At 45.9% G+C, this 16,198-nt stretch overlaps 1 protein-coding gene and 1 non-coding gene across 3 annotated transcripts in view; one reads left to right on the top strand and one right to left on the bottom strand.

Annotated features, from left to right (window-relative positions):
• Window positions 1–4,377: 4,377 nt before the first annotated feature.
• Window positions 4,378–16,198, top strand: part of SLC2A5 (solute carrier family 2 member 5) — a 50,507-nt gene continuing 38,686 nt past the window's right edge. Inside the window, exons 1-2 of one of the 2 annotated variants that reach the window (XM_025391052.1) lie at window positions 4,378–4,482; window positions 7,679–7,833. The gene's annotated coding sequence lies outside the window, so the exon portion shown is untranslated. Of the gene's footprint in view, window positions 4,483–7,035; window positions 7,041–7,678; window positions 7,834–16,198 lie in introns of both variants that reach the window. The other variant, XM_025391071.1, reaches the window with a different exon arrangement.
• LOC112616152 lies at window positions 9,646–9,815 on the bottom strand. The gene has a single exon (XR_003117580.1).

The following is a 16,198-nucleotide window of genomic DNA, read 5'->3' as shown; positions in this document are numbered from 1 at the left end:
ACTAAAAGAAATTGAACCCTTTTTACTGGGGGCGTATGGGTAAAATCAATTTGCCAATCCTGTCTTGGAAGGTGTCCCCTGGCTTGGTGGGTTGGGAAAGAAGGGGGTTTAGTATTGGAGTGGGGTGAAGCTTTTTGTTCAATAGAGCATTGATGGGAAATGGCTTTTGACTCTTCCTTTATATCTGGGGTTAAGAGTATATGGAAACTTAAGAAATGGTGTAGAGAGGAATGGCTAGTGTGGAAGAGGTTGTGAATGTCCCATAGAAGAGTTGTTCATTCAGGGTCAGGTAGGACTAATTTGTTTTGTATGAACTAGTATGGGGGGGTTTGAATTTTGCCCCCACCATGATTAGTTGTTGTGTTTGGTGTTCTGGATAAAAAGAGGGAATATGTTGTATGAGGGGAAATAGATATTGGGGAATTAGGTGATTGGTTGAGGCATGTTTTACCCAAGTCAGCCTCATAGTTCCCTAAAGAAATATGGCTTTTGTCTGATTGATGTCTGTTGCAATGGGTAACTGCAACCTTTCCTGGAAGTAGAGCTGCCGTTAATAGACGATGGATGGATTTTCCATTAATGATAGAGGTTCCCTGAGCCGTGAGATAGCCCCACTCACTCCAAATTTGAGCATTGGAATGAATGTTGTAGGCATATTTAGAATCAGTGTATATATTAACTTGTGTGTTTTTTGCTAGAGCTAGTTCTCTTGTTAGGGCAACTAGTTCTGCTTGTTGGGAGGATGTGCCCAGAGGCAAGGGAGCAGCCTCTGTGACTTTTCTAGGTGGGAGAAAGTGGATATTACCATGATACCCTTCAATGATGGCATATCCTGCTTTGAAGGGAGGGTTTTTTGATGCACTCCCATCTATAAACCAATCTGGGGCTCCTTTTATGTGAGTGGAAATAAGGTGGTAAACATGGTGAGAGAACTTTCAATTAGATTAGAGCATGAGTGTTGGTCGGGGTTTTAAATTGGCGTTGAAGATAAGAGTGGTGGGATTGGCAGGGGGTATCATGAAGAGAGATAGAGGGTTAAAGGAGAGTTGAATACAGGGCTTGCACATGAGAGGATGAGATGGGGGTGAGCGACTTAAGGCTGACCATATCTTGTAGACTGTGAGAAGGAGGAAATACCTGAAGAGGTTCATAGAATATGAGCTTTTGTGCCTAATTATTGAAGCTGTGGCCAAAATTTTCTTTTTTTTTTTTTGAGACGGAGTCTTGCTCTGTCACCCAGGCTAGAGTGCAGTGTCACGATCTCGGCTCACTGCAAGCTCCGCCTCCCGGGTTCATGCCATTCTCCTGCCTCAGCCTCCTGAGTAGCTGGGACTACAGGCGCCCGGCACTACGCCTGGCTGATTTTTTTGTATTTTTAGTAGAGACGGGGTTTCACCATGTTCGCCAGGATGGTCTCGATCTCCTGACCTCGTGATCCACCCGCCTTGGCCTCCCAAAGTGCTGGGATTACAGGCGTGAGCCACTGCGCCCGGCCTGTGGCCAAAAATTTTAAGTAAAGGGGCTAGCTTTTATAAATGGGGTCTAGTTGTTTGAAAAATATGCCACTGGTTGGAGGGAGTTTCCCATGGGTTGGGCTAGTAGCCTGAGGGCCTGATTATGAGAACTCTGTAAATATAGATGAAAAGGTTTTAGGGGGCTTGGAAGGCCTAAAGCAGGGGCCTGTAATAAGGCACATTTTAGGTGCAAGAAAGCATGATAAAAGGTCTGGGGTGGGAGTGAGTAGTTGGTTAAAATTTCCTTTATTGTGTTAATAAAGGGGTTTAGCGATAATGGCAAAATTTGCTATCCATATTCAGAAATATCCCACTAATCCGAGGAAGGAAAGTAAGTCCCTTTTTGTTTTAGGAAATGGGATTTATTGAACACATTGCTTTCGTGCTGACGGAATTTCCTGGGTATTTGGCGTTATGATTAGTCCTAGGTATGAAATTTTTGGAGATGTTAATTGGGCCTTTCTTTTGGATACCCAGTACCTACATTCAGCCAAAAAATTTAAAAGCTTGGTGGTGTGTTGAATACAATATTTTAGGGAAGGGCTGCAAAGGAGTAAATCATCCGCATATTGAAGCAAAATGCTATGTTGTAGAGGTAGTTGGGAGAAGTCTAACTGAAGTGCCTGACCAAAATAGTGAGGGCTATCCCTAAGCCCCTGGGGGAGGACAGTCCAGGTGAGTTGTTGGGAGCAGCCTGTGTCAGGATCAGTCCAAGTGAAAGCAAAAAGATTTTGAGAGCAGGGATGTAGAGGGATAGTAAAAAAAGGCATCTTTAAGGCTTAATACAGAGAAGTGGCTAGTGTTGGGAGGAATTCATGATAGGAGGGTGTAGGGGTTTGGGACAACAGGATGAACAGAAACAACAGCGGAGTTGATTTGTCATAAATCCTGAACCAGTCTATAGGAGCCATCCCATTTTTTATTGGGAGAATAGGATTATTGTGGGGAGAATGGGTGGCGATTAAAATATTGGCAACCAAAAGTTGGGAGATGATGGGCTTGAGTCCCCGTAATCCATTCAGGATTGAGGGGATATTGTGGGACCACTATATAGTGCTTAGGATTCTTCAGTGAAATTTGGATTAGAGAATGGTGGGTAGTTATTATGGAGAAGTCAGTGTTCCATACTATGGGGTTTACTTGGCTGAGGAATTTGGGATTTAAGTCTGTTTGATGTTGAATGTCTGAGGAGGGGTTCTGTTCTTGACATAATAATAAATAAGAGTGGCTTTGGTGTAGGGCCGATAAATGAATGATTCCCCCTAGTTTGTGTAGAATGTCCCTTCTTAATAAAGGAGTGGGACAGTGAGGAATGACCAAAAAAACAGTGAGTGAGGGTGACTCACTGAAATGAGGAGTATAGTGGCAGTGTTTGGTTTCTTGTATGCCCTTCATGCCAACAGAAACGAATGAATGTTCTAATGGGTCTTCATATTCAGTTAATACTGATAGGCTCACCCTAGTATCTAAAAGAAAGGAAATAATCTTAATGGATAACGTCCAAATTACGCTGGGTTCCACGGACTCACTAGATGTCGGGGTGAAGAATCCTGGGCACCCTCAGTCCTCCGTGGGCAGCACCAGCACTGAAGAGATTTCCTCCTGTGATGGTCAGGGGGCTTCATTATGAGCGGCACCCAAATAGGGAGGGTGTTCCTGTTGTGGGTAGTCCATTTTCCAGTGTCCCCAAAGACTGCAAGTTGGGTACAGTTTGGTGGACAGCTGGGAGTTAGGACAAGCCTTTGGCCAGTGTCCAGGATTGCCACATCGGAAACAGACTCCCAGAGAGGTGGGGAAGTTTTCTTTTGGGTTGTTGGGAGGCTTTTGTGTAATTGACTTTTGGACAGCAGGGGCAAGCATCTGGTATTTTAAAGAGATGCTTGTCTTTTTAAATTTTTTGTTCCTCGTCTCTGTTGTTGAAGACATGAAAGGCTGCATTTACGAGGTCCCACCAAGATGTCTGGAGACCTTCCTCTAATTTTTGTAATTTTTTCTGGATATCTGGGGCGGATTGGGAAATAAATTGGAGGTGGAGAAAAGTTTGACCTTCTCTAGATTCTGGGTCCAAAATGGTATGTTTTAGCATAGCTTCAGTGAGGTGTGATAAGAAAAGGGCAGGATTTTCCTGGAGCTCTTGTGTAATTCCTCTAAGTTTTTCATAATTAGTTGCCTTATGGGCATTTTTGTCTATGGTGGGGAACTGCATCATTAGCCACTGGATTTTGTATGGGGGCTTAATTATGGAGTTTATCTGTGTGTGTTTCAGTTAAACTCCAGATGCACTCTTTTTCATTAGAAGTGAGGGTGCAGGTTAGAATTATATAAATGTCATGCCAAGTTAAATTAAAGGATTGAATTATGGGCAGGAATTTCTTGCGATAATGAGAGGAATGTTCAGAGAAAGATCCCAGATGCTGTTTGATTTGTGACAAATCAGAGATAGAGAAAAAGACATGAACGAAAGCGATGCCTTTAATCCCAACCACTTTCCAGAGAGGAAGAATGGCAGGGGTGACTTGACTGGCTGAAGTAGTTTTTGTTGTTGTTGTCGTTTTTGAGACGGAGTCTCGCTCTATCACCCAGGCTGGAGTACAGTTGACGCAATCTTGGCTCACTGCAACCTCTGCCTCCTGGGTTCAAGCAATTCTCCTGCCTCAGTCTCCCGAGTAGCTGGGACTACAGGTATATGCCACCATGCCCAGCTAATTTTTTTGTAATTTTAGTAGAGACGGGGTTTTACTGTGTTAGCCAGGATGGTCTCAATCTCCTGACCTCATGATCCGCCCACCTTGACCTCCCAAAGTGCTGGGATTACAGGCATGAGCCACCGCACCTGGCTGAAGTAGTTTTTGAGTGGGTAACAGGTGAAGAATGCGGGGGAGAGTGGCAGTTGGCCAGATGCTGAGCCACCACCTGGGGTGGCTGGCAAACTGCAGCCACCCAAGGGGCTGAAGTAGTTTTCAAACAGGTAATAGGTAGAGAAAGAGGAGGGAGGGGGTTTGGCGTTAAAGGCTTGGGAGCAGGAGGGGCCAGCTGGGTGGAGGGTTCGGGTGGGTGAGGAGCGGATGCAGAGGGTTGTGAATACGGGGCGGGGGTTTATCTGCAGGGTCAAAAGGGGTTTCAGAGGAAGGAATTCCAGAGGAAGGAAAGACTCAGGGAGGATTTTCATTAAGAAGAGGTATTTCATGAGGGGTGCAAGCTTGGCATAAGGAGGGTTGGGATCTAAGATAGAAGAAAGCCCAAATATAGGGACTCTCTTGCCATTTGCTATTCTTGGTTATAAAGTTGTTAAGGTCCCTGAGAATTTGAAAGTCAAAGGTGCTATTTTCAGGCCATCAACTGTCATTATTTCATTTGTATTAGGGCCAGGCTGTGTTGCAATAAAAAACTAAATGCTTTGGCTTTAGGTTCCCCTGTAAGCCAGGTTTGGTGAGGTTCCAAAGGAGACAGCCCAGTGGGGAGGATCTAGGAATGTGGGATTTTTTGGCAGCCATGTGGGCTGGTAAGAGGAAACTGAGTGTGTCTGTTTTTGTTCTAGGCATCCCCAGACAAAAGACAGAAACCCAGTATCCTCTTTCTAAAGAGGACAGTTAAGCTGAGAAGAAACTGGGCATCCCCAGGATTTCCTCTAGCTTAGTCCCATTGGCCCTCTGAGGATCAGGACGGCAGACCTGACTTTCCCAGGTACTGCAAGAAAGCCAGGGGAAGGCAGATTTTCCCAGTTGGCTGGATGAGTGTCCAATGTTGGATGTTCTAGTTGGAATTGGCAGAGGGCCTCCTGGACTGGAGCCACATGAGGAAGAGAGAGAGAAGAGGAAGGAAGAGGGAACAAGGGCTAGAGAGTGAAATACCTGTTGTGGGCAGCTGGAGGTGGATTCCTGATACCCGAGGGTTTTGAGAGCCCATCAGAGAGTAGCTCTGGCCCGAGCCTTGCAATCTCCTTCAGATTAGTTGTCCTCCTTACACAAATCGCTTGAAAAGTGAAGTAAGAGAAAATACAGGGTGGGTTTCCAGAGGCTCTCAGGATCCAGGAGTTAGCTCAGGATGAGGGCTGCTGCTGCCCACTGCCTCCTGGGTTGCAAGAGAGCCTCTGCTGCCAGCACCCATCCTGGGTTGTGGCACCAAATGTAAGACTTAAAGAAAGAAGAAAGAAACACAAAATGTGGCTTGACAGTTAAGGACAGGTTTATTTTAGAGAAAACAAACCTGAGAGGGGCTTCTGGACAAGTTAGGTCAGAGAGTTCTTCTCTCTTACAGACTAAGAATATTTAAGGGTTTTGAAAAAGGGGACTTATCATAGGTTCAGAATGTTTCTATGTGAGGGAAAGTTTATTGCAGGGTTGGAATGTCTATGGTCACAGGGGAGGCGACCTTGGGGTTGGCATGTTTCTGGTCAGAGAGGGATTTATCTTAGGGTTGGAATGTTTCTGGTTAGGCTGACATTAGCCATTAGGTGTTTTGGGGCTGGATTTAGGGGTTTTTTAATTAAGTGGAACTTAGGATGGTGGTGTTTGTTCAAGATGGTGATGCTCCTGCTCCATCAAGCACCAGTACCATTTTCCATACCCTTATGATGGCATTCCCCAACCAATCAATAGCACCCATTCCCTAGTCTGCTGCCCACCAAACTATCTTTGAAAATCCCTAACCTTGGCCAGGCGCAGTGGCTTATGCCTATAATCCCAGTACTTTGGGAGGTCAAGGTGTGTGGATTGCTTGAGGTCAGGAGTTCAAGACCAACCTGACCAACTTGGTGAAACCCGATCTCTACTAAAAAAATACAAAAATTAGCCAGGCATGGTGGTACATGCCTGTAATCCTAGCTACTCAGGAGGCTGAGGCAGGAGAATCACTTGAACCTGGGAGGCAGAGGTTGTAGTGAGCTGAGATTGTGCCACTGCACTCCAGCCTGGGCAACAAAGTGAGACTTCAACTCAAAAAAAAGAAAAAAAGAAAAGAAAAAAAGAAAATCCCTGGCTTTCAGGGAGATTAATTTGAGTGGTAACTCCCTCTCCCTTAGGGCGTGGCTGGCCTCGCAGCAATTAAACTCTTTCTTTACTGCAATGCCATGGTTTCAGTCAATTGACTTTGTCAGTGTAGCCGGTAGGAAGAACCCATCCGGGCAATTACACTTCAGGCAATGACTAAGCTGGAGAAAGAGCCCTAGAGAAAGCCCAGCTGTCATTATCCCTGCTAGTTAGCCTTTCTTGCATTACCCAAGTGATCATGAAGATTGAACTCCCCGTCCCACCTCACCCCTCCTTTGTTCCCAGGAACCCAGGCCCACCCTCAGCAGTCAATAGGAGACCTGGGAGGGAAGATTTATTCTTGTTGGGCAGTACCTGTTAATGAGGAAAGCATTTCCAGCAATTTCTTAGGACCATGATGCCAGAGATGGGATCAGACCCTCCCTCCCTTTAGCTTTTCTCCCTGGCAGAAAGCAGAACCCTGAACTTGCCTGGGCCTGTTGCATCAGGGAAAGCTTCTCAAATACCAGCAGATAAAACCTCTCTGCAGCCAGCACTTGTCTTCGCCTGGAGGAGAACAAACCTGCCCCGTCCTGCACCACTGTCACTCCAGTGTAAACCAAAAATAAAATTCTAAGTTTCCCCCACCCCCGCCCGCCTGCACAACCATCTGAATGAACTTCTCTCAGCCCGGGCTCTTAAAACTTAACCTGAGAGATTGTTTCAGGCCATAGTGGAAGTGGGGTTCAAACATATCTCATCAAATCTCTCCAGCATGAACAACACAGACTTTAAAGACGGTAAGAAACATTTTGCAACTTATTCTCTCTGAAACCTGCTAGCTAAAAGCTTCATCTGCATGATAAAACTTTGGTCTCCACAACCTCTTATCTTACAGACATTCCTTTCTGTTTAATCCCAGGTCTTTAGACAAATTCAACCGTCAACCAGAAAGTGTTTAAATTTACTAGAGCCTGGAAGAACCCTCCCCTACCTTCGAACTGTCCCGCCTTTCTGGACCAAAACAATGTATTTCTTAAATGTATTTGATTGATGTCTCATGCCTCCCTAAAATGTAGAAAAGCAAGCTGTACCCTGACCCCCTTGGGCACATGTTCTCAGGACCCCCGAGGGCTGTGTCACAGGTCGTGGTCACTCGTATTTGGCTCAGAATAAATCTCTAAAAATATTTTACAGTTTGACTATTTTCATCAACACCAGCACCACGTTATCCCAGGAGGAAAAGCAGACACGGGACAGAGTCAGAGAGCAGGCACGGAGTGCTGTCGGCAGTCAGCCAGTGCCCACATCAACACCAAGGAAAGCCTTGGGGGTGCTGTGCAAGGCCAGGGGTAAGTCAGCCCTGGTTGGGCACAGAGGCCTTGGGGCCAGGAGGAATCACTGGTGTGCCGCATTCAGGAAAAGCCCAGAGCAGAGCTTCTTGAATTTAAATGTGAGCTTGAAACACCAGGGATGTGGCCAAAATGCAGGTTCTGATTCAGCAGATCTGGAATCAAGTGGATTTTGCATTTTTCTAACCAGTTCCCAAGTGATGGGGCCGTTGCAGGTTTCCAGACCAACAGGGGCTGGAGGATGGTCTGGTTCCAGGGTCGCCAAGGGTGTGGCCGATGCTCACGTGGTGTGGCTGCCCCCATAGGGCTGCTGGCTTCCATAGCATGTTCCTCAAGATCCCAGGTGAGATGCAAGATGTGTTATCTGGACCTGGTGCCCGATGTAGTACCAGAGTCCGTGATGTGCTGGAAAATGTTCAACAGGCTGGGATGGTGGGCCGGGTGCTGATTTATAGTGTGAGCTGATTTGTGTAATGTTTCTGATGCCAGTGGGCTAGGGGAGGTCCCCAAATGCCAGTGGGACCTTAACCCCAGGTGGTGTCCAGGCTCTTGACCCCTTTGCTAGAAGGAATTCAAGGACAAGTCAGAAAATAGTGAAAGTACAGAGGTTTATTGCAAAGCAAAAGGTACACACTCAAGAAAGGAGAGTTCGGGCCTACGCAAGAGAGTTGCATCCAGCAGGCTTTGGAGCTGCCACCTTTCTGGGTTTCTTTAACCAAGGGGTGGGATATTTATGAAGATTCCTGGAAAAAGGTGAGGGTTTCTCAAAATTGTGGTGTTACCTGGTTTTATGCCAAATATGGATGTCCCAGGAACTGTCATGGCACTGGTGGATGTGGGTTTAGTATGTTTTTGTTTGTTTGTTTTGAGATGGAGTTTCACTCTTGTTACCCAGGCTGGAGTGCAATGGTGCGATCTCAACTCACTGCAACCTCCACCTCCTGGGTTCAAGCGATTCTCCTGCCTCAGCCTCCCGAGTAGCTGGGATTACAGGCATGCACCACCATGTCCTGCTAATTTTTTTGTGTTATTAGTAAAGATGGGGTTTCACCACGTTGGCCAGGCTGGTCTTGAACTCCTGACCTCAGGTGATCCGCCCGCCTCAGCCTCCCAAAGTGCGGGATTACAGGCGTGAGCCACCAAACCTGGCAGGGTTTAGTATGTTAATGAGCGTATAATGAGGTCCTACATGAAACCTAGGTCAAATCCAGCGCTATATTGGTTCCAGTTGGCTTTAGCCAGCTTGGCCCACATCCTGTTTTTCAGGGCCCCTACTTCTGCAGCTATTTCAATGGTTTCCTTTTGCTAGTCATGCAAAACTGCTGCCTGGAATTTTCTATTCTCCTGCGATCACCCTGTATTATTCCTGTCTCATTTTCACCATGGCAGGGTTCAAACCATGGAGAAAAGTGTGCGCTTTCATGGAAAACTGCATTGCTTAAAGCATATTATTCCCGATTCAGCAGGGCCCTGCCATTGCACTGCATTTGAGCTTACAGTTCTGTAAGTTGTAGATAAATGATGTCCCAGCAAAACAGTTGTCTTTAAAAAAAAATTTTTTTGAGACAGAGTCTTGCTGTGTTACCCAGGCTAGTATTGATTTCTTTTTTTTATTGAGGTGAAATGTACATAACATGAAATTAACCATTTGAAAGTGAACAATTTGGCAGCATTTAGTATATTCACAGGGTTGCACAATTAATGAATAACTTCATCTATTTCTTCACCCCAAAAGGAAAAGGTGCCTATTAGCTGTCACTTCTCATTACCCCTGCCTCCAGTCCCTGGCAACCACCAATCTGCATTTTTTTGTCCTGTTTGCGGTATCATATATGATCATCGAACTGCTGCTAGAATGCCCACAGCTGTTACTACAAATTCAAAATACAGGAAAGACTTCTGGGAATTTACTCAGGTCAGAGTTGGGCTGCACACCCACAACTGGGCAGGTTCAACAACATAGGAGCCTTTTCCCAGACCATCAATCTGCATTCTCTATGGATTTACCTATTCTGTATTTTTCACATAAATGGAATCGTACAATATACAACCTTTTTCTGTCTGGCTTCTTTCACTCAGCATGTTTTTGAAGCTCATGTAGCACGTATCAGTACTTCTGTTTTTTTTTTTTTTTCTTTTTAGAGACAGGATCTCCCTATGTTGCCAAGGCTAGACTTGAACTCTGGGACTCAAGTGATCCTCCCACCTCAGCCTCCTGGGGAGCTGGGACTACAGGCATGCACCCCTGTGCCTGGCTCATTTCTTCTTATAGCTGTATAGTATTCCATTGTGTATGTGCCACAATTTGCCTATCTGTTCATCCACTGATGGACATTTGGGCTGTTTCCCCCTTTTGGCGATTGTAAATACTGCTGCTACGAACATATATGCACGTGTATTTGCTTGAGTACATGTTTTTCATTCTTTTTGGGTATACATCTAGGAGTAGAATTGCTGGGTCATATGGTAATTCTATGTTTAACTTTTTGAGGAACCACCAAACTGTTTTCCTCAGTACCTGAACCATTTTACATTCCCATCAGCAAGGTACAAGAGTTCTAATTTTTCCACATTCTAACCAACATTTGTTTTATTTTATTTTTTGGAGACAGAGTCTTGCTCTGTCTCCCAGGCTGGGGAGCAGTGGTGCAATCTCAGGTCACTGCAACCTCCACCTCCTGAGTTCAAGCAATTCTCATGCCTCGGCCTCCCGAGTAGCTGGGATTACAGGTGTGCACCACCACACCTGGTTAATTTTTCTATTTTTAGTAGAGACAGGGTTTTGCTATGTTGCCCAGGCTGGTCTTGAACTCCTGGGCTAAAGTGATCCACCCACCTCAGCTTCCCAAAGTGCTGGGATTATAGGTGTGAGCCACCTCACCTGACCACCAACACTAGTTAATTTCCTTTTTTTTTTTTACGTATGATAGTCATCCTAATGTGTGAAATGATGCCTCATTTTGTTTTTGATTTGCATTTCTCTAGTGAGTAATGATGCCAAGTATCTTTTCAAGTGCTTCTTGGTCATTTGCATATCTTCTTTGGAGAAAATAATCTATTCAAAAGTGTTTTGCCCATTTTGAATTGGGTTGTTTGTCTTTTGTTGTTGAGTTGTAAGAGGTCTTTATATATTCTAGATACCAGACCCTTATAAGATATATGATTTGCAAAAATTTTTCTTTTGGTCTCTTGTCTTTTCACTTTTTTTTTTTTTTTTAAGAGAAGGAGTCTATCTCCATTGCCCAGGCTGGACTTGAACTCCTGATCTCTCCTGCCTCAGCCTCCCAAGTCTCTGGGAATATAGGCACATGCCACTGTACCCAGCTCATCTTTTTACTTTCTTGACAATGTCTTTTGAGGCACAAAAGTGTGGGTTTTGTTCTGGTCGTGTTTTTTGTTTTTTGTTTTTTTCCTGAAACAAGGTCTCATGCTGTTGCCCGGCCTGGAGTGCAGTGGTATGATCACAGCCCACTCCAGCCCTGACCACTCAGGCTCAAGTGATCCTCCCACCTCAGCCTCCTGAGGAGCTGGGAACAAGGGCATGTGCCATCACCCTCAGCTAGCTTTTTTTTTTTTTTTTAGTATTTTTTGTAGAGATGAAGTTTCACCACATCGCCCAGGCCAGTCTTAACTCCTGAGCTCAAGTGATTCGCCCACCTCAGCCTCTGAGGTGCTGAGTTTGCAGGCGTGAGCAACCTTGCCCGCCGGTTTTTCATTTTGATGAGGTTATTGGCAACCTGAAATGATCTAAAGAATCGGAATCCAGTTGAAAGGAGTGTATTCATGGCCAGGCGGAGTGACTCACACCTGTCGGCCCAGGCGAGAGGAGTTAAAGGTCCTATAAGCACCTTCCTTTAAGACTCAAAATAATTCCAATTTCCAACAGCTTTGATTTTGAATTGTTTATTTTCACATTATACATAAGCTGGCTCCTGCACACCACTGGATATTATTTATGGCCTGCCTGGTCTAATTTTCTGTGATCCAAGAGAGTGGTCTCATTAGGAAAGAACTTGAATAGACATTTCTCCAAAGATGTACGGATGGTCAACACGAACGTGGAAAGATGCTCGACATCACTCATCATTAGGGAAAAGCAAATCAAAACCACAATGAGAGATCGCCTCACACCTGTTAGGATGGCTACTACCAAAAACAACAACAACAATAACACAACCACCACCCAGAAAATAACAAGTGTTGGTGAGGATGTGGAGAAACTGAAACTCTTATATACTGTTGGTGAGAATGTAAAATGGTGTAGCTACTGTGGAAAACAGAATGGTGATTCCTGAAAACAATTAAAAATTTGAATTACCATGTGATCCAGCAATCCCACTTCTGGGTACATATCCAAAATAATTGAAAGTGGGGGCTCATCGAGATACTTGTACACCCATGCACATAGCTGCATTTCTTACAATTGCCAAAGGTATTAATAGAGGCAACCCAAGTGACTGCTGACAGATAAATGGGTAAACCAGATGTGGTGTGTGCACAATGGAGTATGATCCAGCCTTAGAAAGGAAGGCAATCTTGTTCCATGTTACAACAGGAAGGACTCATGAAGACATGCTCTAAGTCTTCAGAAATCAGTTACAAAAAGACAGATACTGCATGATCCTACTTACATGAGGTATCGTGAGTGCCCAATCTCGTAGAAGCAGAAAAGTAGAATGGTGGTTACCAGGGGCTTTGGGGAGGGAAAATGGGGAGTAGTTGTTTAATGGGGATAGAGTTTCAGTTTTGCAAGATGAAAAGGTTCTGGAGATCTGTTTCATAACAATGTGAATATACTTACCACAAATCAACTGCACATTTATTTTAAAAAACACAGTTAAAATGATAAGTTAAAATTATGTTATGGTATTTTTAACAAGAGGGGTATCGGCTGGGCATGGTGGCTCACACCTGTAATCCCAGCACTTTGGGAGGCCGAGGCGGGCAGATCACCTGAGGTTGGGAGTTCAAGACCAGCCTGGCCAACATGGTGAAACCCCATCTCTACTGAAAATTCAAAAAATTAGCTGAGCATGGTGGCTCACGCCTATAATCCCAGCTATTCAGGAGGCTGAGGCAAGAGAATCGCTTGAACCCAGGAGGCAAAGGTTGCAGGGAGCCAAGATCACGCCACTGTACTCCAGCCTGGGCAACAGAATGAGACTGTCTCAACAAAATAAACAAATAAATCAAAAATAAAAAGAGGAGTGTCTATTCAGGGTAATGTGTAACTGACAGAAGCCCCTTGAGTCCTGAAGAGCCTCTGCTGCCCCGGCTTTCATGCCTTCTGCCTGTGCTTCTCCAGGAGCACGCCCTTCCTGGGCACGTGCACTCTCTGATAGGCGAGGTCAAATTCTGTTCTTGGTAAGAAAACACATAGGCACCTTGTCATGTCTCTGAAGTTTACACCCCAGGCATGTCAAAGTGTGATCAGCAACCTCTCTGCCTCGGGGCCATCTAGTAGGAGCTTGGAAGGGAGCTCAAGTGAGGACAGAATAAGGAACTGGCTCCTGAAGGAAGATACACTCGAAGATGCACGTTTTCTGGCCCCTCCCTGCAGACTTGGGTTCCCGCGGCCAGGTGGCATGCCCAAGGTGGGGTGTGGCTTTTCACAAAAGAGGAAGAGGGAGACACCGCATGTGGGCACCAGGGTTGGGAGGTCCTGTGTCAACCAACTGGATGCACCCCTCTCCCTTCCCCAGACAAGAAACACTGCCTGTGCCAAAAGCAAAACAAGAGCACTGTGGGGTGGTCAGGTCCACCTGACCTGTTAATGATTCCCCCCTTATCTAAACCTGGAATGAAAAGAAAAACAGCCGAGCAGTGTGAGCCCTGTGAGGTTCGCAAAATTTATTAGGCCCAGAGAGATGTGAGTGGGAACTTGAGTCATTTCCCCACCCACGTCCAGGGCAGTTATTTGAAGATACTTTGCTCCTGATAGCTGCCTCGCCCATTTTCTTCAGGGTTTTGGAATTCATGGTACAAAGAACAATGTAGAGTCAATCTACAGTTTACATGGTTTTGATGTAAATTCTTGGTAAAGAACTGTCTCCTCTTTAAATAAAATGTTTTTCAATAGTTTTGGGGGATACCAGTGGTTTTTGGTTACATGGATAAATTCGTTAGTGGTAATTTCTGGGATTTTGGTGCACCCATCACCCAAGCGCTGTACACTGCACCCAATATGTAGTCTTTTTTTTTTTTGAGACAGAGTCTCGCTTTGTCGCCCAGGCTGGAGTGCAGTGGCCGGATCTCAGCTCACTGCAAGCTCCGCCTCCCAGGTTTACGCCATTCTCCTGCCTCAGCCTCCCGAGTAGCTGGGATTACAGGCGCCCGCCACCTCGCCTGGCTAGTTTTTTTTTGTATTTTTTAGTAGAGACGGGGTTTCACCATGTTAGCCAGGATGGTCTCGATCTCCTGACCTCGTGATCTGCCCGTCTTGGCCTCCCAAAGTGCTGGGATTACAGGCTTGAGCCACTGCGCCCGGCCCAATATGTAGTCTTGTATCCCTTACCCTCCTCCTGTCCAAGGCATTGATACCAGAGTGACTCCATCTTGAATAGGGACTGAGTAAAGTGAGGCAGTGACCTACTGGGCTGCATTCCCAGGAGGTTAAGGCATTCTTAGTCACAGGATGAAATAGGAAGTCAGCACAAGGTCACAAAAACCTTGCTGATGAAAGGATGTGGTAAAGAAGCCACAAAAACCCACTGAAACCAAGATGGTGATGAAAGTGACCTCGGTTTTCCTCACTGCTCATTATATGCTAATTATAATACATTAGCCTGCTAAAAGACATTCCCACTAGTGCCATGACGGTTTACAAATGCCATGGCAACCTCAGGAAGTTACCCTATATGGTCTAAAAGCGGGAGGAGCCCTCAGTTCTGGGGAATTGTCCACCCCTTTCCCAGAAAACTAGTGGGTAATCCTCCCCTTGTTTAGCAAAGAACTAGAACTAATTACAAGTATAATCAGCTGAGCAGCCCAGACCACTGCTCTGCCTATGGAGTAGCCTTGTTTTATTTCTTTACTTTCTTGATAAACTTGCTTTCACCTTACTCTATGGACTCACCCCGAATTCTTTCTCACACGAAGTCCAAGAACCTTCTCTTGGGGTCTGGATCAGGACCAACATTCCCATTGCCCCTCCCTCCCTGCCTCCCTGCCTCCCTGCCTGCCTTCCTTCCTGCCTTCCTTCCTGCCTGCCTTCCTGCCTGCCTTCCTTCCTGCCTTCCTTCCTGCCTTCCTTCCTGCCTGCCTTCCTGCCTGCCTTCCTTCCTGCCTTCCTTCCTTCCTGCCTTCCTCCCTCCCTCCTCCCTTTCTCCCTCCCTCCCTCTTTCCCTGTTTCACCCTTGTTGTCCAGGCTGGAATGCAATGGGACAATCTCAGCTCACTGCAACCAGGTTGAAATGATTCTTCTGCCTCAGCCTCCCAAGTAGCTGGACTTACAGGTGCCCGCCACCACGCTGAGCTAATTTTTTTTCTTTGTTTTTGTATTTTTAGTGGAGATGGGGTTTCACTATGTTGGCCAGACTGGTCTCGAACTCCTGACCTCAGGTGATCCACCCACCTTAGCCTCCCAAAGTGCTGGTATTACAGACGTGAGCCACTGCGCCCGGCCTTTTCTTTCTTTCTTTCTTTCTTTCTTTCTTTCTTTCTTTCTTTCTTTCTTTTTTTTGAGACAGGTTTTGACTCTGTTGCCCAGGCAGGAGTGCAGTGGCGCTATCTCAGTTCACTGCAACCTCCGCCTCCGAGGCTTAAGCGATCCTTCCACTCCAGCCTCCCAAGTGGCTGGGACTACAGGCGTGCAGCACCATGCCTGGCTAATTTTTGTATTTTTGTAGAGATGGGGTCTTGCCATTTTGGCCAGACTAGTCTTGAACTCCTGAGCTCAAGCGATCTGCCTGCCTCAGCCTCCCAAAGTGCTTGGGATTAGAGGCATGAGCCACTGTGTCCAGCCTTCCTTTTTTCTTTTAAAAACCCACTTGTAAGGCTGCACATAGTGGCTCACGCCTATAATCCCAGCACTTTGGGAGACCGAGGCGAGCAGATCATGAGGTCAGGAGTTCAAGACCAGTCTGGCCAACATGGTGAAACCCTATCTCTAGTAAAAATACAAAATTAGCCAGGCGTGGTGGCAGGCGCCTGTAATCCCAGCTACTAGGGAGGCTGAGGCAGGAGAATTGCTTAAACCCAGGAGACGGAGGTTGCGGTGAGCCAAGATCATGCCACTGCATTCTAGTCTGGGCAACAAGAGTGAGACTCCATCTCAAAAAAAAAAAAACCACCACACTTGTAACTATTGCTGATAGGAACATACATTCAGGGCAACTTGAATCTGTGCTCCCGGGTTGCAGTCCTC

Source organism: Theropithecus gelada, chromosome 1, assembly GCF_003255815.1.
Source record: "Theropithecus gelada isolate Dixy chromosome 1, Tgel_1.0, whole genome shotgun sequence".
Lineage (NCBI taxonomy): Eukaryota > Metazoa > Chordata > Mammalia > Primates > Cercopithecidae > Theropithecus > Theropithecus gelada.
The sequence above is the reverse complement of the archived record's forward strand: the minus strand, read 5'-3'. Positions and strand labels throughout refer to the sequence as shown.